We start from the raw sequence: 22,808 nt of genomic DNA on the forward strand, positions 1-22,808 counted from the left end.
GTGATGGTTGAGAACCACTGATCTAGGGAGATATTTTTTAGAACCTACAAAAGTGAACACAGATTCAGCATGTTCCTTAATTTATCTGTGATGTTCTAATTTTGTCCCAAACCAATTAGTGTTCCTAAAACTTCATTTTAATGTGTTTATTAGCACCTGGGGTAACCTTTATAGGACATAAAGCAAAGCCTTTAGAACTTCTTAAAGCAAAGGAATTCCATTGACTCTGGGCGGCTTATAATTTAGCTCACAGTTGTTGGTGTGTCAGATTTGCATCAAAGCAGTTTCTAAGATTAATTTCTAAAATAATAACAGAGTTGGAAGGTACCTTGGAGGTCTTCCAGTCCAACCCTCTGCTCAAACAGGAAATCCTATGGCTAACCTTTTTCCCATCACGTGCCAAAAGCAGGGGGAGTGCAGGGGGGTTGTACGCAGGCGTGCCCATGCCCATAATGCGATGTGTACGACCACCCTGCAGGCATGTATGCTTGACCCCTGACCTCTCACACACTTTTGGCGCACGATGGGCCTCTTTTTTCAGCCTCCCCAGGCTCCAGAGTCTTTCTAGCAGCCCGGGGAGGGCGAAAACAGCCTCCCCACCCCCCTGGAAGCCCTCTGGAGGTTTCAGAAGGCTTCCCTGAAGCCTCCAGAGGGTGAAAAACGGCCGAAAAAGAAGACCGAAGTCAGCTGGCCAGCTTGCGCGCTGGAGCTGACAGGACAACGCCTCATGTGCCCTAACAAATGGCTCTGTGTGCCACCTGTGGCACGCATGCCATAGGTTCGCCCCCACCAGTTTCCTGATTTTCTTGGACATAATTTCCACATCTCATGCCATGAGAGAAATTCAATATTTGCCATTGAGGTGTGAATACTATAAACCTATCCCAAGATGCAGAATATGATCTAAAAAAATTTAGTCACTATACTACCACAACGATGTTGACACTTTGGAAAAAAATCAGAGAAAAGCAATTAAGATGATCAAAGGTCTGGAGATTGAAACATATGAAGAACAGCTGCAGGATCCGGGTTTGGCTAGTCTAAAGAAAAAAAGAATTAGGGGAGACATGATAGCAGTATTTGAAGGGCTGCCACAAAGAAGAGGGGGTCAAATTATTCTCCAAAGCACCAGAGGGCAGGACAAGAAACAATCAAGGAGAGAAGCAACGTGGAATTAAGGAGAAACTTCCTAACAATGAGGACAATTAACCAGTGGAACAGCTTACCTTCAGAAATTGTGGGCACTACATCACTGGAGGTTTTTAAGGAGAGACTAGTCACTTATCTGAAATGGTATAGGTTCTCCTGCTTGAGCAGGGAGCTGGACTAGAAGACCTCCAAGGTCCCTTTCAGCTCTAATCTATTCTAAATTCTAAATAGTATTGAATTAAAGAGAAAGCAATGGGACATCAGAAATACATCCACAAGAAGCATTCCTGACACTTTGGATCTCCAAGTCAACTTTTTTACATAATAAGACATAATCTCCATGGTAAAGGAATATTTTTTTAAAGCCCTATGTTCAGTTTCTAACAATTGCAGCTCAACGTTTCCCAACTAACAGGATTAGGATATCTATCTGTTGACCTTTGAGCATCAGTTCAAGGAATCAGTGGTCTGACTCTGCAGACTTCTCAAGCTAGGGTCATCCAGATGTGTGGACCAGTTCCAAGAACTTCCAAATGATTTAGATTTTTTGGATTTTAATGATCCTCGCATATCTGGAGGACATCCAGGTTATGGGAAAGTGCTGTTAAAATGGAAGGATTTGCTTCATTTGAAAATTAAAGACATCAGATTTGTTATCCTGGATCAGAGAAAAACAAGACAAAGGTTAGAGCCAGGGAGTTCAGGACTTTCACTTCCTGAAAGATTAGAGAGATGTTATCAGTCAGAGCGGACCGTAGGGAGATAGAGAGATCAGAAATCTGAGTTCAGGTAGTCCTCGACTTACAACCACGACTGAGCCCATCATTTTTGTTGCTAAGTGTTTCTGTTGTCAAGTGAGTTTTGCCCTACTTGACAACTGTTCTTGCTACAGTTGTTAAATGAATCACAGCAGTTGTTAAGTTAGTAACACGGTTGTTAAGTGAATCTGGTTTCCCCATTGACTTTGCTGGTCAGAAGGTTGGAAAGGGGGATCACGTGACTCTGGGATACTGTAACCATCATAAATACAAGTCAGTTGCCAAGCATCTGAATTTTAATCACATGACTATGAGGATGCTGCAATGACCAGGTGAAAAATAGTCATAAGTCGCTTTTTCCAGTTCTGTTATAACTTCACTGAACGAACTGTTGTAAGTTGAGGACTATCCATATAAAGTCAAATCTCTATCAGGTAGAGAATAGAATAATTGTAACTTTATTTGTCACTTTGAATGTACACTAATCGGCATACATTAAAATGAAATTTCATTGCATATAGCTCTCAAAGGGCCACCACCTTTGGGGAAAGTCAGAAGGTCATCAGCAAAAGTTTTTCCCAGATAGTCTATGGACGCCATTACAGCTGCACTAAAGGACACAGGTTTGCCCTGCCCCATCCTTCCTCTGAATTTCAGAATTATTCCCAAAACAATTCTCAATCCAAACCTTATTAGCTTGTTTAACTATATTGTTCTGGATTAAATGGGAGAGCCAACATGGTGAATTAACTAAATTAATAGACTGATTAGCGGACTGGAGACTAAAACATATGAAGAACGGTTGCAGGAACTGGATATGTCTAGTTTAATGAAAAGAAGGACCAGGGGAGACATGATAGCAGTGTTCCAATATCTCAGGGGTTGCCACAAAGAAGAGGGAGTCAAACTATTTTCCAAGGCACCTGAGGATAGAACAAGAAGCAATGGGTGGAAACTAATCAAGGAGAGAAGCAACTTAGAATTGAGGAGAAACTTCCTGACAGTTAGAACAATTAATCAGTGAAACAGCTTGCCTCCAGAAGTTGTGAATGCCCCAACACTGGAAGTCTTTAAGAAGATGTTGGATAGCCATTTGTCTGAAATGGTATAGGGTTTGCTGCCTAGGCAGGGGGTTGGACTAGAAGACCTCCAAGGTCCCTTCCAACTCTGCTATTGTATTGTAAAATGTCCTTGGGGAGAAGTTTCAGTGTTACTCATTCTAGATTAAATGATCCAAAAGCTGTGGGGGTGACATGATAGCAGTCTTCCAATATCTAAGGGGCTGTCACAAAAAAAGGGTCAACCTATTCTCCAAAGCACCTGAAGCAATGGATGGAAATACATCAAGGAGAGATCCAACCTAGAAATAAGGACAAATTTCCTGACAGAACAATTAATCAATGGAAGAGCTTGCTTTCAGAAGTAATGGATGTTCCATCACTGGAGGTTTTTAAAAGAGATTGGACAGCCATTTGTCTAAAATGTAATAGGGTCTCCTGGTTGAGTAGGAGATTGTACTAGAAGACCTCTAAGATTTTCCAACTCTGTTATTCTGTTCCGTTCAAATATCATTTTTCACTTTCCTAAGTCCATAAAAAACCCAAAATGGTGTTGAGAAGCAGATCAACAATCAACTGGAAAGAGAAAGGGGAGATCAAGATGAACAATCAACTAGAAAGATAAAGAGAGATATGTTTCTCATTGGCAAATCCATTGCCTTCCCATCAGCCATAAGGTAAGTGCTAAGGAGGACAATCCTCACCTGCTCTGTTCTTCTTCAGATGTTTCTCCACCCTGTTTTGCTGAATGATCTAAGCTTTTATACTCCTTGGATCAATGGGTGTGGATGTGAGTGAATATGATGGGACCTAAAAAAAAAAAAACTTTGTTTGATTTGGACCAAGAGAAAATATCTAGTGGCATAAGACAAAAAGCCCACTTCCTTGTTTTTGAAACATAAACATGTTAATTCAGATTACCGAATAAAAGATCTGACATCATTAACTAACACTGTGTTTGCCAATGATTTTGGACTATAACCCACATCATTTCCTGCAGATTAATGTTTGTGCAGTATGGGAGGAGTTTTAGACTAACTTATCAGAAAAGCAGAAGAATGGCAATTTCTGGGGAATCATAAAGGACTGAAAGAATTTTGAAACAGAAGAGATGGCATGATGGCTCAGTGGTTAAGACCACTGAACTGGAAAGCTCACTGACCCAAAGGCTACAAGATGGGATGAGCTCCCGTTCTCACCCTACTTCCTGCCAACCTAGCAGTTTGAAAGCATGCACATGCAAGTGGAAAAATGGGTACCACTTTGGTGGGAAGGTAAAAGAACTATGTGACTTCATGCTGGCCACATGACTGCGGAAACATCTTTAAACAGTGCTGGCTCAATGGCCTTGAAACAGAGATGAACACCGTTCCCTATAGCCAGCAGTGACTAGCAGAGTAAACTCCGCAGGAACTCCTTTCTCTGGGGAATCAAAGAGGACTGCAGGAACTTTGCAATAGTTTCACAGCAATGTCAACCATGTTAGAAAAGTTATCCTAAAAACAAAATCCTGCTTCCCTTAATAGTAAATGAGACCAAATGGGTACTGAAGTGGTACCCATTTATCCACTTGCATGTGCATGCTTTCAAACTTCTAGGTTGGCAGGAAGTAGGGTGAGAGCGGGAGCTCACCCCATCTTGTAGTGCTTGGGTCTCGAACCTGGGCAGTGAGCTTTTCAGTTCAGTGGTCTTAACCACTGAGCCATCATGCCATCTCTTCTGTCAAAGAACGTCTTATTTTAATATTGGTAGCTAGCTATATAAATGTTTTAAGTAAATAAGTACATAAGAGTTACTGAAAAGACCATTCCCAAGATGGATGGATGCAACATTGGAGATGCCCAGTGACAAAATCCTCTTTGAAAAGGCAAACTGGTATGCTTATACCTCTCCTCACCTCTTGCACAACTATTGTGGGATGTTCCTAATCGTATCACTTCTGTCTTCAAGACAGCAAGAGTTCTTCAAACCCACTGGGCTGAAGTCACCCTATCAGAGATGGTATTCAGACGGTTCTCTCCGGTTCAGGCGAACCGGTAGCGGCGGCTTCAGGAGGCTCCCCCCCACCTGCTCTGACATAATGTGTGACCTCCTGCGCATGCTCTCGTGTTCACATTTGCGAACCAGTAGGGAAGGTAAGTGGATCCCACCTTTGCACCCTATGCATGCAAGCATTTCTTTATTTACTGTTGTAGAAAGTTAGCACCAGTGGTGGTATTGACTTACCTTCCCTACTGGTTCGCAAATGTGAGCGCGTGCGCACAGCCTTCCACACATGCACTTTTGGTGAAAAAAAGGCCTAAATGGGATGCTTTGGACCTGGGGAGAGTGGGTGGGGCCACCCACAATTTCCGCTACCGGTTGAGGTCCGAACCGGTAGAATGCTACCTCAGAATAGCACCCACCCCTCTCCTAGAAAAATGACATATTTTGGGAAATATTATAAACAGCAGAATATTATATTTCCCTAAAGGAGAAACATAATCTTGGAAAGTAGCCCTCACTTTTCTTAATAGCCCCAGCAAGACTGGGCCCAGCCTAGTTACAAGAGACAAGGTCTTCAGCTTCAGGATAATGGGATTATCCATCAGGGCAAAGCCATTCAGCCACAATAGGAACTGCATTGCACCAGCCCCATTTCAACCAAGCTTGACTCAGAAAGCCTACAAAGTTATTTATAGCATAACCCCATGAGAGTCTGACAGCAACCAATAGAATACATGTCCTTGCCACAGGAACAGGAAGCTCAAGGGCAAGGCCCAAGAGAGAGTATAAATAACACTCACTCTCCACTCCATGTGGTCAGCTGCCCGGGACTTCGAACCCATGTGGTCCTGTCCATCAATAAACCATCTCTCCAATCATCCTCCATGTTTCCAATGTCTTTCTCTCCACTTGGAAATATTGGAACTGGACCAGATGGATATTTCTTCCAACACTGTAGAATCCTAGAGGTGTATGGTTGTAAGAGAGCACAATATCTAGTCCGACCTCTGTGTAGGAAAACCAGTTAAAATATCAGGGAGAGGTGTTGTTTAGCTTCTTATGAATGACCAAAGTTGAAGAAACCACAACCTGCATAGGTAGATTGTTCCACTGTGGTATAGATCTTATTTACTGATGGAGAGTTTTTCCTTATTTTTAAATGAAATGATGGTAGCTGCAAATTATACATAGTATTTTAGGTCCTTGTTTCTTAGCCCATGGAAAATTGCTGCTGACTACTTACTCTACACCTTCCTTTAATGTCGCTGGATATGGCTATCATGTATTGCTTCAGTCTTTTTTTTCCGAACTAAATTGATATTCCATATTTTCTCGGGGGTCTCAAGATGACATATCTCAAATACAGAGGAGAATATATGTAGCTCAAAGTTGAAATGAGAGGAACTGTTGCTCTCTGAGTGGGGTTGTTTTCTTGGAGACGTTGCATTGCCCAAACTAAGTAACATCATCGATGCTTGTAGGAAGTGACAGTGGTGGGATTCAGCCAGTTCGCACCATTTCGGGAGAACCAGTTGTTAACTTTCTGAGCAGTTTAGTGAACTGGTTATTGGAAGAAATCATTAGGGCAGAGAACTGGCTGTTAAATTATTTGAATCCCATCACTGGGAAGTGACGATTCCCTATTATCCCTACTATCACAGATTCCCTACTATCACAGATGCTCTTACCTAGTTTGGGGAATGAAATATCTACAAGAAAACTACCAAGCTTAGAAAGCACCAAGGACCCCCACATCAGAGGTGGGTCCTATCGGTTTTGTCTGGTTCAGCCGAGTAGGTTGTAACTCGGCCGGCCATACCCCTGAACCGGTTTTATCAGCGGTGCCTATGACTTCTTGCTTTTTGCTTCTGCGGCAGGTACAGAAGCAATTCTTTACTACTGTGCATGCACACATATGTCACATCAACTGTCACATCAAGTGTGCGCGTGCCCGAAGCGCATCCCTGAGCAAACCGGCAGTAACAGAAGGCGGAACCACCCCTGCCCCACATATCAGATATCATTGCATTTTTGTCCCTATAAAAAGAAACAAAGCAAACTAACCTTAAGTTACCTAGTGTAAATGAGTTACCTAGTGTGCTTCCTGGTTGAACAGGGACTTGAAGCTAGGTTTTCCAAAATTGCTATCAGGGTTTTTTTCCCTCTCAATCACAACCTTTACTCCATTGTTGAATTCTATTATGAATCAAAAGTTAACATTTGACCCTAGAGTGGCCACCACTGCTGAGAAGGAAGTTTATATCTATCTTTGCGGGGTTTCCCCAATGGACCTACCAGTACAGTTTTAGGGCGGAGTAATGAAAAAAGTGATCTTCCTGAAGTCTGGTGGCCAAATATGCAAATCAGTCAAAGGTCCCAGGCCAGAATCCAAGTAGTATCAGTTTAATTATACATATTTTATTACTTTATCCGCTGCTGGAGTGACACCCATGATAATATTTAACAATGTTGTGGTTCTATATAGTTATTTGAGTTGCTTGTGTGATTAACAAGAGTTTAGACAATAATCTGCTTTTCTATTTTTTAAGGCTCCGGTTCAAAGCCCAATATGTTTTTTTTTTAAATTAGATTGCTCTTCTATTAATTTAGCAAGAAGATTGCTTTTATTGATCATAGGACTCAACAAAAGGAGAGATTCTGCAATATATCAGCAAATAAAATAGTTTAAAATCCAAGAACAATTAGGCTGATAACATATTTACCACTAAGTAAATATTAGGCAACTCAAATACTTTGGCCACCTAATGAGAAGGAAGGACACACTGGAGAAGAGCCTAATGATGGGAAAGATTGTGGGCAAAAGAAGAATGGGACGACAGAGAATAAGGTGACTGGATGGAGTCACCAAAGCAGTAGGTGTGAGCTTAAATGGACTCCGGAGGATGGTAGAGGACAGGAAGGCCTGGAGGAACGTTGTCCATGGGATCGTGATGGGTCGGACACGACTTTGCAACTAACAACAAATAACAATAACCAATTTCATTGCATTTAAGTACAATGACAATAAAGATTATACTTATATTAAGACAAATGGTTATCAAATCTCTTCTTGAAAACTTCCAGTGTTGGAGCATTTACAACTTCTGGAGGAAGTGGAAGTTGTTCCACTGATTAATTGTTCTAACTGTCAGGAAATTTCTCCTCAGTTCTAAGTTGCTTCTCTCCTTGATTAGTTTCCACCCATTGCTTCTTGTTCTACCCTCAGGTGCTTTGGAGAATAGCTTGACTCCCTCTTCTTTGGGGCAACCCCTGAGATATTGGAACACTGCTGTCATGTCACCTGTAGTCCTTTTCATAAGATTAGACATATCCTTACCACCATTCATTTAGTGACTACTCAAAGTTACAATGGCACTGGGAAAAAATGACTTTCCATTGTGCACTTACAACCATCGCAGCAGCCCCATGGTCATGTGATCAAAATTTTGGGCGCTTGGCAATCAGCATGTCTTTGTGAAAATTGCTATGTCCTGCTGTCCTGTGGTCACCATTTTTGACCTTTCCAGTCTGCATCAGATAAGCCAGTCATTAGAACTTCCTTAATCACATGGTTTGCAACAATGTAGCAACATCTTAATTATTCACTTGATTCATGATTCACCTAACACTGGCAATGTTAAGTTAAGTTGTTAAGTTCCTTTTTTAAAAAAATATTTTTTATTTTAAATACAAATAATGCAAACATAGTACATATACATATAATACAACAAATGGGGAAAAATACAAATATTATAGTGCACACTATAATGGGGATCGTATCCTGCCCCATACATCCCTGCGACCAATTCGCTCTCACAGAGAGGGACTCCTCCAGGTGCCGTCCACTAAGCAATGCCAGAGGGCGGCGCCGAGGGGAAGGGCCTTCTCTGTGATGGGCCCAGCCCTCTGGAATGACCTCCCCCCCAACATTAGGACAACTACCGATCTCCACTCCTTCCGCACGAAACTCAAGACCCACCTGTTCCAACTAGCTGGCCTGGCTTGAATTACAACTACATTTTTCTAATCCCCCCTGGACAATTTTAAATCTAAACTAATTGATTTTTTGGGTATTTTAATTGTTTTAAATTTTGTTGTGTTGTTTTTAACTTATGATTATTTATTTATGAATTGTACAATGTTTTGATTACCTCCTCCTTGTTATTTATTTGTATATTGAGTTGTACGCCGCCCCGAGTCTCTTTGTGGAGAGGGTGCGGCCTATAAATTGAATTAATAAATAAATAAATAAAACACTCGAGACCATTTTTTCCTTTTATATTTCTTCTTCTATAACAACTAAAATATATATAATATATTCTAATTGTGCTCTTATCCCCTCCAAAACAACATATATTATTGAGTAGGTTTATTCCCTTTGCCTTCCACCAACACTGTTTTTATAAATTCCCCCCTCCCCATTTCATTATAATTGTTTGCATTAATCATCCCCTTTTAAAATTTAATTTTCGTTGTTCATTTATCATTTGTCGCCATACTCCAAATTTCATTATACCACACATTTCTTTGAATATCCCAATTTCATCCCTAATATTTAGTCATCACTAATCTCACTGCCATTATCAAATTTACAATCAATTCCTTTTTTGTTTCATTTATATCCCGTTTTTCCACCAGCAACAGTAATGCAATCCTAGGTGACATATTTAAATTTACATTCAAAAGGGCTCTAATTTCTCTAAACACCATGTCCCATATTTTTTGTGCACTATTACAATCCCACCATATATGTTTGAAGGTTCTAACCCCTTTCTTGCACCTCCAACAAATATTTCTTTCTTTACCATCTATTTGATTTAATTTACATGGTTTTAGGTATCACCTCCTTATCACTTTATATCAATTTTCCTTAACTCTAACTGACATATTCTTAGTATATACTCTTCTATTCCAAATATTTTTCCAATCATTATTATTTATTCCTCCTAAACCTGATTCCCAAATTAATTTTAAACCTTTTGCCTGCTCTTCTAATTCAGTTAATATTCACTATATTTCCCCAATTCTCCTTTACCTATATATTCTTCACTCATCTCACATTCTTTTATAATCATTTCAAATTTTGTTAACTATCTTTCTCTTCGAATCTTTCTTCCACTTTTATCCATTTCTCTAATTGTATTAAATTCAACTAATTTAATTTAATATCTGATAAAATGTTCTTTAGTTGTGTTTTATTCTTTATCTTGTTCTTCCAGACTTCCCATTTATATATTTGATTTTCTTTTAGTTTACTAATCTATTCTTTCAATTCAATCTTAGGGAATTTCTCCATTTCCACCACCAGTATTAAAGGAGAAATTCCTGGCATTAACCGCTATCTCCATTTATTCCATAATTCTATCAATTTTTTTAAAAAGGGATTTTGAATCCTCCTAGCATTTTTAAAAACATCCTTTTTAAACCAATATGTTTCTATAGGATCCCTCTTTCCCTTAATTCTTTCAATTCTATATTCTTCCATATTAAATCTCTAATTACTGCTATAATATCTGGGACCACTTTTAATTGATTAGCTACCTAATAATTTCTAACATTTGGAAGACCTAGCCCACCCTTTTTAATGGTTCATACCATAATGCTTTACTTATTCTTGCTCTCTTACCTCCATTACAATACACCTCCAACAACCTCTGTAGTTGTTTTAATTCTTGATCGGAAAATTTAATTGGGATCATCCAAAACAAAAAATTAATTTTTGGTAAAACTTTCATTTTTATCATTGCAATTCTTCAAAACCATGATAATTGTACTTTCTCATATTTATCTATTTTGACTTTTATATCTTTCTTTAACTTTTCATAATTTATTTTCTTTAACTCTTGAATATTTTTTGGGATGTCAATGCTTAAATATTTAATACTATCTACTATTTTTAATTTATATTTTCCTTTCAATACACCCACTTCTTCTTTGCTATATATAACATCATTTCTGATTTTTCCCAGTTTATTTGTAATCCACTATATTTCCCAAATGTATTCGGGGTAAATATATCCTCTCTATAATAACTACGGGATTTTGAAATCTATACACCAATTCCTTCAATCAATGAATCTTCCCTAATTGCATTTGCCCAAACCTCCATCAGTAATGCAAATAAAATTGGGGATCAAGGGCAACCCTGTCTCGTTCCCCAGCTTAAGGTTATTATCTCTGTAACACCATCATTTATAACTATTCTCGCTTTATTCTCTGAATATAGTTGATTTATTACTTTTCTATTTTTTCTCTCAAAACCTAACTTCTCTATTAATATCTTCAATGTAGATATTAACACTATCAAAGGCCTTAAATACACCTGATGCTAATTACACCTGCCTTTAATTTTTGATTCTTTATATAATAACCTTCTTACTATGCCTGACATTTGTCTGCCACTTGCAAAATCCACACTGGTCATTTTTAATATCATTATCTATAAATATATTCAATCTATTTGCCAATATTGCTGTAAAAAATCTTAGTATCCTGATTAATAAGGGATATTGGTCTATATGATTCTGGGTTTGCATCTGTAGTAGGTTCCAACTGGTTTGGACCAGTTTTGCCAAACCAGTAGTACCTTGCTGGCCTGGGTCGTTGTAAGCACCGCCATCTTGTTTTTTGCTTCTGCGCATGAAGCGCACACGTGTGCATGCCGTACCCCTGAACGAAGCAGCAGTACTCTCTGCCGGAACCCACCACTGGTTTGCATGATCTTTATGTAGTTTCTGTGACAGTGAAACCCACAGATGATGTCTCTGCTCTATCCTTCTAGCAACAAGCTCTCCTGAATTTTAAATAGTTTCAGTTTTTTAATGCCAAAATTGCTACTAGTATTTTTTAATTGTTATCATTTTTTGCTCAATCACAATCTTTACTCCATTGTTGAATTCTATTATGAATCAAAGTTAACATTTGACCCTAGAATGGCCACCACTGCTGAGAAGGAAGTTTATATCTATGTTTGCTGAGTTTCCCCAATGGACCTACCAGTGCAATTTTAGGGCGGAGTAATGAAAAAAAGTGATCTTCCAGAAATCTGGTGGCCAAATATGCAAATCAGTCAAAGATCCCCAACCAGAATCCAAATAGTTTCAGTTTAATTATACACATTTTATTGCTTTATTCACTGCTGGGGTGACACCCATGATAATATTTAACTATGTTGTGGTTCTATAATCTATATAGTTATTTCAGCTGCTTGGTGATTAGCAAGACCTCAGTTTAGACAATAATCTACTTTTCTATTTTTTTAAGTCTCCAGTTCAAAGCCCAAAAATGTGAATTTTTACATTAGATTGCTCTTCTATTAATTTAGCAAGAAGATTGATTATAGGACTCAACAAAAGGAGAGATTCTGCAATATATGAGCAAAAAAATAGTTTAAAATTCAAGAACAATTAGCCTGATAACATATTTACCATTAAATAAATATTAGGCCTTGTTCTGAAAATTAAAAATGTATAAATGTCCAGTCACCTATGTTGAGTCACCTGTGCTGAAAAATTCTTTCAAGCTTAAACAAATTAATTGTGTTAATAAGAAAAATTATTCACATCATTTTTTTATTTTGTTTTGCTTTATACCTTTTCAAAATTAAGAAATCAGTCAGATATCTTAGTTAAGATAAGTTTTATTGGACTATCAAGTGTAGCATCTTTTTCCATATCATTCTCCCAGGCTGTCTTTTTTAAATCCATCTTCAGATTAGTCTCAATTCTTCTCAGATATAACTTGTTCCTCTTCCATAACATCTTCTAAACACAATATCCCTATAGAGGCAGATACTCTTAATATTAGCTTCTGGGTCCATTTTTCAAAAATATTCTTTAGTATGTCCAATGTTAAAATAGTTTGCACCATTCTGTATTAGTAAGTCAAATTTTTCTCTTTTAATTGAATCTTTAGTTTCTTCTGGTTCAGTGGTGGGATTCAATTTTTTTTACTACCGGTTCTGTGGGCGTGGCTTGGTGGGCATGGCATGGCTTGGTGGGCGTGATGTTTTACAGCATCGGGCAAGTTTTCTTCTTGGTTTTGAAGAAAACTTGCCCGATACTGTAAAACATCTCGATTTAAAGATTCCTAGTAGCTAAAAAGCAATTAACCAAGCAACTTTCAAAAGAGATTAAAAAAGGATGCATGCAATCTAGTGCCCCTTCAACCTTAGTGCCAACCATGGTTTGAGCATCGTGGCTATTTTCTTTTTCTTTTCTTTTCTTTTTTAATATATTTTCTTTTTTAATATAATAAAAAATTCCATCTTCAATTAAGCAGTGTATCTTCTGGTCACAAATATCTTTGTAAAATGATAATCAAGATTTACAACAATATTCATTACATTAGCATTAATTCTATCATATTAAAATGATAATATTAAACATAATCATAATATTTACTTTTCTCTATTAACGTATCTTCTTAATTTCATTAAAAAAAATTCTTTTGTTTCCCTATGGCTATTTTCTTTTAATGGCGCTATCTTCAGTTCGCCATTTCTTCCTTGGACTTATTTTCTGAGTTCACATAATAAATTGAGTAATAAACCAACCAAACAGACTGCATTTAAACACCACATTATGACAACAAAATGAAAACTAGGTGAGCATCTACAGAGGGATAAGGGTGATAAATGTCTATAGCTACGATTGAAACTGACAAAGCTGTACCTGTATATTGTGCAGGTAAAGTCATGTCAAAAGAATAATTATGAGCCAATTTGGCAGCTCAAATCTCACCAGGCTCAAGGTTGACTCAGCCTTCCATCCTTCCGAGGTGGGTAAAATAAGGACCCAGATTGTTGGGGGCAATAGGCTGACACTGTAAACCACTTAGACAGAGCTGTAAGCAGTGATCGCCAAACCAGTAGTAGCTTGGCGGCCTGGGTCGCTAGAACCAGTCTACATGCTGATTGCTTGTAGGTGATGCTTGAGGAGCATGTGTGTATCTGTAGATATGTTTATTCCAGTGGTGGGATTCACTTACCTTCCCTACCGGTTCGCAAATGTGAGCGCACACGCCGCGTCTACACATGAGCACCACCTTCAGCACATGTGCAGTGCTCACACATTATGTTGGGATGGGTGGGCGGAGCCTCCCGCAGCCATCACTACCATTCCCCCCAAACCAGAGAGAATCGGCTGAATACCACCTCTGGTTTATTCTTGTGAACATGCAGTTCCTCTAGGTAACATCATCAGTACTTGTGGGAAGTGACAATTCCCTACTATCACTGATGCTGTTACCTAGTTTGGGTAATGAAACATCTGCAAGAAAACTAAGGAGCCCCACATGTCAGATATTGTTTCATTTTGCCCCTACAAAAAGAAACTTGAGTTGATTGAGCCAAAACAAACAATGTGAGCCACTACTGGTAGCAAAAGTAAATGGATTTTACCCCTGATTTGGTATGATCTGTTTTTAACAGACCCATGCTGGCTACTAGTTACAACTTTATTTGTTTCTAGATGTTCGCTGATCTATTTTTTTTTCCTCCCGAGTATCTTGCCAGGTATTGAAGTTAGGCTGATTGCTCTGTAGTTTCCTGGGTCTGGTTTTTATTTTTGTTTTAAGATGGGAACCACATTAGCTTTTTTCCAATCCTCTAGTAGTTCACTGGTGCTCCAGGATTTTTGAAAGATATGGTACAATAGTTCTGAGATAACATCTGCCAGCTCCTTCAGAACTCTGGGATGTAATCCATCAGGTCCCGGTGATTTATATTCATCAAGGTCAAACAGGTGTTCTCTTACCATTTTCTTTCTTATTTTAATTTTTATTTCTAGTCTATCTGTCACAGTTACGTTTTTGGTAGGCTGGGCTATAGGTTCTTTTTGCGTGAAGACCGGTGCAAAGAATGAGTTAAGCAGCTCTGCTTTCTCTTTACTGCCTGTTACTTCCTTGTCATCTTATCTGGTTAGTGGGATAACTGTTTCCTTGACTTGTTTCTTTTTTTGTAAAAAGTTTTATTGGTTTTAAAAACATTTATAGGGAAAAGGTAATAGGGTACATAGAAAATTTTAGTAGCTCCCATGTTGGCAGTAGAAATTCTCCCAAATCTCACACTTTTACAATTTTAAAAATAACATGTAAAGGATAGCATAAACAGAATTCTTACTTTATGTCAACAACATGTTCAATCATCTCTTTCTTTGTCACTTTCTAGTATATCAACAATTACAATAATATTTCAGATATTTTTATTTTTGTGACCTGAGCCTTTTCAATATTGCTTCCTCCTCTCTGCTCCCGGGTGGAGCCGTGCCACCCCCCGCCCTGCATATCTTGTACATTGCTGCTTTTTCCCCCACCTCTGCTATCTTCGTCCTCTGGGAGCGAAATATGATTTTTAATAAAGGCCTCTGCCTCGTCCACTGTCTTAATTCTAACTCGACTTCCCTCCCAGAAAATCAACATTCCTTCTGGCAATAACCATCTGAACCAAATTCCTCTATTATATAGTTTCTTTGATAAGGAAGCGTACTTCCTCCTTTTTTCTCTGATCTTTTTTGGAATTTGCTTTAGAATGGTAATTTCTTTGTCTTGGTATTTTAAAGGTCCCTCCCTTTGGGCCCCTAGTACCTCGTCTCTCGTGGTCCTCCTGAGAAATTTAACATGTACCTCTCTTGGAACATTATGGATTCTGGCATATGCTGAATTGATTCTATAGACCAGGTCCATATCCCCCCACATCTGCTCTTTGTTTCTCTTAAGGTATTCTGCTAAAATTGTGCTCATAATATCTTTAAGATCTTCATTTTCTGTCTCTGGTAGGTTCTGGAACCTGAGAAAAAAAAGACATTATTTCCAATTCAATTTTGGCCATAAAGTTTTCCAGTTCTAAATTTCTCTTTCGGACCTCCTTAACCCTTTCCTCCATCCCAGCTGCGCATTCCTTAAGTACTACAATTCTCTGTTTATTCTCTGCTGTGTTATGTTGTACCCCTCTGAGTTCATTTTTGAGGTCTGTCACTTCCTTCCTCAGTTCATTTTGACCTCTCATAATTTCCTGGAACATTTGGTTGACAGATAGTTCTTTTGAACTCTCTCCAGCAGCTTCTGTTTGAAGCAATGAAGTAATCTTCAGCTGCTGGGTACTTGGACTGTAAGCTGCTGAAGCCGGGGCTGAAAGTGACTTGCCCGTTGGGGGTTTCTAAGGTCCCATTGTCTAAGTTCAGAGATGGTAAATCTTATGCAAAGAAAATGGCGTTGCCAGGGCACGCAGCTGGGCTGGTCCAGGGCAACAGGCAAATCCGAAAGTAAAAAGTCAGTTCTCCTTCACTGTTCCAAGACACAGAGGTATAGCAGGAAGGGAAAAAGCAAATAATCAAATCCAGAAGGTCCACGAAGCAAAAGAGGTCCGGAGCACCCTCGGGGGAGGTATTAAAAGATGCTAGAAATCATTTCTTTTTTCCCCAGGGTGCTTTCAAAAAGCAGACTTCATTTGTAAGTAAAAAAACGAGAGCAGAGGGGAGCCATTTCGACTCCTCCTTTCCGCAGGGAGAAGAGCAAAAGTTTTAATTTTTTAAAAACAGCTCAGCAAACACTCTTGCAACTGTGATTTTAGTCTTTCTCGCATAGTTAATTCGAGTGGCAAATCAGCCTTTGTTCTCTCTCCATTCCGGAGTGGAGAGAGAAAGTTTGAATGCCGCTTTGTCCGAGGGGGGGTTAGAAAAGAAAAACTCCCCCCCCCCAATCTTCGGTTTAAAATAGATTGAACAAAAACTTACGATAGCCTGCTGCTTATCCATTACCAATAATTGAAGAGATTAGGAAGGATCCTCCACAGCCAACATTTCAGCCACGTTTCCTTTGCATAACTTGTTTCCTCCAGAATCCATTAGGCGAAGAGGCAAGCATGCCCCCCCTTCTGCTCCCTGGCTCCTGGGGCAAAGCTGGAAAAAACCCTGCCGGCTGCCGCCGAGTCTGGGGGGCTCCAGCAAGCCGTCCCTATGGCAGGAGTCCCCTCCAAGGTCCCCTGTGCTCCAAAAGGAGCCCACTGAGAAGACAAGCGGCAGTCGAAACGTCCGTCGCCTGCAGGGACCGGAAGTGATAGCTCCTTGACTTGTTTCTTGTTAATTATATGTTTGAAAGAAACTTTTTTATTATTATTTTTGACTTTTGTTGCAAGCCTTTGTTCATTCTGAGCCTTTGCTTTCCTGACTTCATCTTTGCAGATTCTGGCTATCTGCTGCCTTAGTTCTGGATCCTTTTTTTCCATTTTTTTTGTACTTATCCTTTTTGTCTTTCAGTTTATCAGAGAGATCTTTGTTGTTGGTTCCTTCTTGAATTTCTTGTTTTTCTTTTTCAGTGGTATTGTGTTGGGTTTTATGATGATATTTTTCCTCAATTTACAACAGCTCATTTAGTGACTGATCAAAGTTACAATGGCACTGTAAAAGTGAGTTATGACCATCTTTCACACTTATGATCATTGCAGCGTCCCCATGGTCATGTGATCAAAATTCAGACACTTGGCAATTGATTCATAGTTATGATGATCGTTGTGTCCCAATATCATGTGATCATCCTTTGCTAACTTCTGACAAGCAAAGTCATTGGGGAAGCCAGATTCCCTTAACAACCATGTTACTAACTTAACTGCAGTGATTTTTTTTATTTTTATTTATTTATTACATTTATAAACCGCACCCTCTCCCCGAAGGGACTCAGGGCAGTGTACAAAACACAGCTAAAAACCACATACAAAATACAATGTCGGATCCCCATAAAACTAACAATATAAAACCGTACTAAAACAAAATTAAAAGCAATCTAAAAATCTATCCCCAGGGATTAAAATACCGGCCAGAAGTGTTGGAAATTAAAACTACGGTTAGGCCAGGCCGGCTAAATGGAACAGGTGGGTCTTTAATTTCTTGCGGAAGGAGCGGAGATCGGTAGTTGTTCTAATATCGGGGGGGAGGTCATTCCATAGGGTCGGGCCCATCACAGAGAAGGACCTACTCCTGGGCGCCGCCCGCTGGCATTGTCGGGTGGACGGCACCCGGAGGAGCCCCTCTCTGTGAGAGCGAATTGGTTGCAGGGATGTATGGGGTAAGATGCACTCCCGCAGATTCACTTAACAACGGTGGCAAGAAAGGTTGTGAAATGGCGCAAAATTTATTTAACAAATGTTTCACTTAGCAACAGAAATTTGGGGCTCAGTTGTGATCGTAAGTAGAGGACTATCTGTATAAAGGCCATGTCAGGGTTCCAAATAGCATCCGAAAGTAAATCAGAGTCCAAGGCAAAGTATGGCTCAAAGTTCCAATTTATTAAGAGAGCCATGTTGGCACAACTGGTAAAACCCGAATCTGAAAGCTTCCCAGTTTTACCCACCTAGTTGAAAGTTCAAGATCTTGCCCCCAGACCCACAAGTCCATCACATGGTCCAATCTCCCACTGTCATGCTGACAGTTCCATCCATCCAATTCCCGTCAGGTACAGAGGTGCAGAGACAAATGATGACTTTGGCTTTCTAGAAAGAATTTTGTTGTGGCTACATAGTATGTGACACCTTACAATCCACCCTCCCATTTTCCCACAATAGAAAGCGCATAGCAGAATTATAGAAAGTGTGGGAGGCCAAAGACCCAAAAGTAAAGATGGCTGCAGGACTGACAGGCCCTTTCTTTGTGTTCCTATTTGATTTGATGACGGGGCTTCTCATTAATAATAGCACAGATACTAATATTGTGCCTTCAAGACAATCTTTTAAACTTTTTATGAAATAAAAAACATCTAAGTAAAAAAGAATGCCCAAAATTATAAAAGAGAAAAATTGGGGTTGGGGGGGGGGGACAGAATCAGAAATGCGCTAAATGTACATTTTGAGGTACAGCAAATCTGAACACCAAAGTTATTAATATTAAAACTTTTATTATAAGGTTGCAGTAACAAAATCTTGCAACTCTGAATGTACTCCCCCCCATCCTTGCCTTTAGTTTAAAGAAAACTAAGGAGGGTGAAGTCTGACAGCTATTCTCAAATTTCATTCCTGCTCTGCGGTTCTTTTGCTTGTTCCTCAAAGTTATTCTCATAACTCATTTTAATATTCTGATAACTTGAAGACATGATTCATTGCAGTCATCCATGGTTGGTCTGTATTAATCAATCCTGAACAGCTGGAGACGAATGTTTGGTTTCTAAGGCTGAATAATACATCTTTTGATTATGTGTTTATTTTCTCCATCTAAAAGTCGACTCCCATTGCATTCTGATAGCCCCCTCTCCTTTCCTTCTTCCTTTTCGAGTTAGTCTCGACTCCTGGTAACCGCCTAGACTAGTCGCTGCAGTTTTCTTGGCAACACTTTCCAGAAGTGGCTTGGATTTCCTTCTGCTTATGACCAACAGTGTACTCTAATTCAGAGAACTGTGTCTCCTGGTTTCTAGCTTTTTACCACAATATGCAGTTGGCTCCATAGTAACACTAGTAGGTCCACAAGTCTGAAATTGTTTCCTCAGAAAAGTTACCCGACACTACTTACGATCCTTTCAGAGATAGGCAAATACCTTTTAGTTGAACTAAGTAGTGACATTTATCTTGGTTGATCTCGTAAAGCTAAGCAAAGCCCAACTTGATTTGTAGTACTTCAGTCAACCATAACGAAGAAATACTAGGCTAAAGTAGAGAGAGAGAGAGAAAAAAACTCCCCAAAGGTAAACCAGGTCCATTTTATGGCCAAGAAAACTACAGCCACGTCATAGGCAACAGGCTTCGTTTTCCTGTCAATATGTTTGTACAGCATTTTCCTAAAGTACTTGATGTTTGATTTTAATCTTCGTGCTGTAATAAAGGTCCACGAACTATTCAGTTCCCACTGTTTCAATCTTTTTTATTTGATTTGTTTAAAGTGTATTTTAAGCTGTTTTATTGTATAGTTTATTGTTAACAGGTGGCAAAGCTCTCTCTCTCTCTCTCTCTCTCTCTCTCTCTCTCTCTCTCTCTCTCTCTCCCTCCCTCCCTCCCTCCCTCCCTCCCTCCCTCTCATACTTTGGCCACCTAATGAGAAGGAAGGTCTCCCTGGAGAATAGGCTAATGCTGGAAAAGATTGAGGGCAAAAGAAGAAGAGGACGACAGAGAATGAGGTGGCTAGATGTATGTAATATGTATGTAAGATATTTAATGTTCCTGGCTATTTTTTGCCTAACCTGGATGATCTTTCATAAGCAGGGGCCTTCAAAAGAAAAGTTTAGATTTCTTCAATATATAAAGCTATTTCTTTTCTAATAATAAAGAGGGACTCTTGAGAGAACACATAATTCTGATGGGGCATGAATCATCAAGATGCATCAGGAAATGTGTCAGTGTACTTAATTTATAAAATTTTACTATCCAGTAATTAACCACATTAAAAAAAGATATTGAACTAAAAAATAGGAAAAGGCACAGTGGAGTAGAGTGGCAAATAGGTAGCTCTTAGTTTAATTCTCAAAACAGTTCATCAGGGGGGCCAGTGAAGAGTTAAGATGGCAGGCTCAAGGAAGTGTTCATATAAAATAAAATACAGCTTTGTTCGTGCAATCAAAGCCACTAACCTAACTTTTTTGATGTGAATACAAACACACACACACCATAATCAGTTCAATTCTTCAGCATCCTACTAGAAAAAAGAAAACAATTCATACTCTAGAGCAGCTTACCATTCATATCAACTCTGCCTACAGTTCAATATAATCTCCTCCTGAGAAAATGCAGCCCTTCAAGAAGCAATGGGTGGAAACTAATCAAGGAGAGAAGCAACTTAGAACTGAGGAGAGATTTCCTGATAGTTAGAACAATTAATCAGTGGAACAGCTTGCCTCCAGAAGTTGTGAATGCTCCAACACTGGACGTTTTTAAGAAGATGTTGGATAACCATTTGTCTGAAGTGGCGTAGGGTTTTCTGCCTAAGCAGGGGTTTGGACTAGAAGGCTTCCAGGGTCTCTTCCAACTCTTATTCTAAAATTCTAAATAGTAAATATAAAGCCCTTACAAAAGCAAAATTGACAAAAATCAATAAAAAATAAACAGAAAATGTAGGTCAGGTTCCCACCACATTCCAGCCTTAGCTCACAACATGTCTTCCTCTTATCCTAGGGAGAACTCCCTTCTCAAAACTGGGAGAAAAAGAGGAGATGGGATCCCTGTGGGGAGAGAATTCCAAAGTGTGGAAGCAATGATTGAAAAGACTGACTGGATTTAAGAGATTGCCTATGCCCTTTCATCAAAGGTTCTTTATTGTTGTTGTTGTTTTGCATTAATATTGCAGGGATTAAAATCCATACATGCATTTATTTATGCATTTTCAAAATGGAGAGAAAGCGAGTTATAACCTTAATTATATTCACATCACATGCACATACCTTACTAACAATAAATATTTGACTGTTCAGTTTAGTCACATGCGTGCCAATAAGCCACAACCACAACCAAAGTCCAGCTCTAAAATAACAGCGCAAACAAAATGTAAAGCAAACATAAAAATCAAAACCAGATAAAATCAGAAAAATAAAATTAAGAAGTTAGTGGCGTTCATGAACTTAACTAGAGTATTTCCTGAAATAATTCATTTTTAGACATCTGTCTCAAAGCCATTAAGGAAGTGGTTGGTTCGTCCTTGGTTAGGAAACTACTCCAAAGTTCTTAAGAAAATGTTGGATAACCATTTGTCTGAAGTGGTGTAGGATTTCCTGCCTAGGCTGGGGTTGGACTAGAAGATCTCCAAGTTCCCTTCCAACTCTGTTATTCTATTCAAGGAAAAAAATAAAAACAAATTTCAGTACACCTAGCCTAGCTCAGCCCAAATGAAACTTTGGTCACTGTGAGAGGATACAATTGGCTCAATAGGTCTTTGCATTTACTGCAGCTTCTTTTTTTTGGACACACAATGCAAAACCACAGGAGATCTATCTAAAATGGCATAGGGTTACCTGCTTGAGCAGGGCATTGGATTAGAACAGAGGCCTCCAACATTTTGGGCATCACGGAGTGGTTCCTTGTAGAAAGGTTTTTCCGTGGACCAGAAGAGCCATGATTTCGCATGCTGCTTGCATCCCATGGATGGGGTTTCGCTTGTTTGTGCAGCCCAGTTTCTGGCATGATGCAGCCCAGTACCAGTCCACAGACCAGGAGTTAGGGACCCCTGGACTAGAAGACCTCCAAGATCTCTTCCAGCTCTGTTCTGATTGATTGAACTCTTATACAATAGCAGAGTTGGAAGGGACTTTGGAGGTCTTCTAGTCCAACCCTCTGCCTAGGCAGGAAACTCTGTACTGTTTCAGACAAATGGCTATCCAACATCTTCTTAAAGACTTCCAGTGTTGGGGCATTCACAACTTCTGGAGGCAAGCTGTTCCACTGATTAATTGTTCTAACTGTCAGGAAGTTTCTCCTTAGTTCTAAGTTGCTTCTCTCCTTGATTATTTTCCACCCATTGCTTCTTGTTCTACCCTCAGGTTCCTTGGAGACTCCCTCTTCTTTGTGGCAACCCCTGAGATATTGGAACACTGCTATCACATCTCCCCTAGTTCTTCCTTTTATTAAACTAGATGTACATTAAACTAGACATAGACATGTCCCTGCCCTCGACAGAAATTATACCAGAATTTGGTCGATGTGTAAAAAAGCTAGAAAATTCTGGATTCAGAAATATACACGTAGTTCTTGACTTACAGCCACTTGATGGTTGCAGCATGGGATGATGTGATTGTCATGTGACCTCCCCAGGTAGCTTCCCAGCATCCAGGATGTGATTGTGACCTTCCCGGCAAAGTCAATAGGGGAAGTCAGATTTGCTTTTAACAATCACGCAATTTGCCTAGCTGCAGTGTTTCACTTAACACCCATGGCAAAAATCATAAAATCAGGCAC

The 22,808-nt window shown here is 39.3% G+C and overlaps 2 protein-coding genes across 2 annotated transcripts in view; one reads left to right on the forward strand and one right to left on the reverse strand.

Moving 5' to 3' along the window:
- LOC309387499 (myeloperoxidase-like) overlaps positions 1–3,684 on the reverse strand; it is a 35,849-nt gene extending 32,165 nt beyond the window's left edge. The window contains exon 1 of the mRNA XM_081944002.1: positions 3,670–3,684. The gene's annotated coding sequence lies outside the window, so the exon portion shown is untranslated. The remainder of the gene's footprint in view (positions 1–3,669) is intronic.
- The window catches only part of LOC309386717 (protein NipSnap homolog 2-like), a 291,445-nt gene that overhangs the window by 132,864 nt on the left and 135,773 nt on the right, over positions 1–22,808 (forward strand). The gene's annotated exons all lie outside the window — the stretch shown is intronic.

Source organism: Natrix helvetica (assembly GCF_964273705.1).
Source record: "Natrix helvetica genome assembly, chromosome: 2".
Taxonomy (NCBI): Eukaryota; Metazoa; Chordata; class Lepidosauria; order Squamata; family Natricidae; genus Natrix; species Natrix helvetica.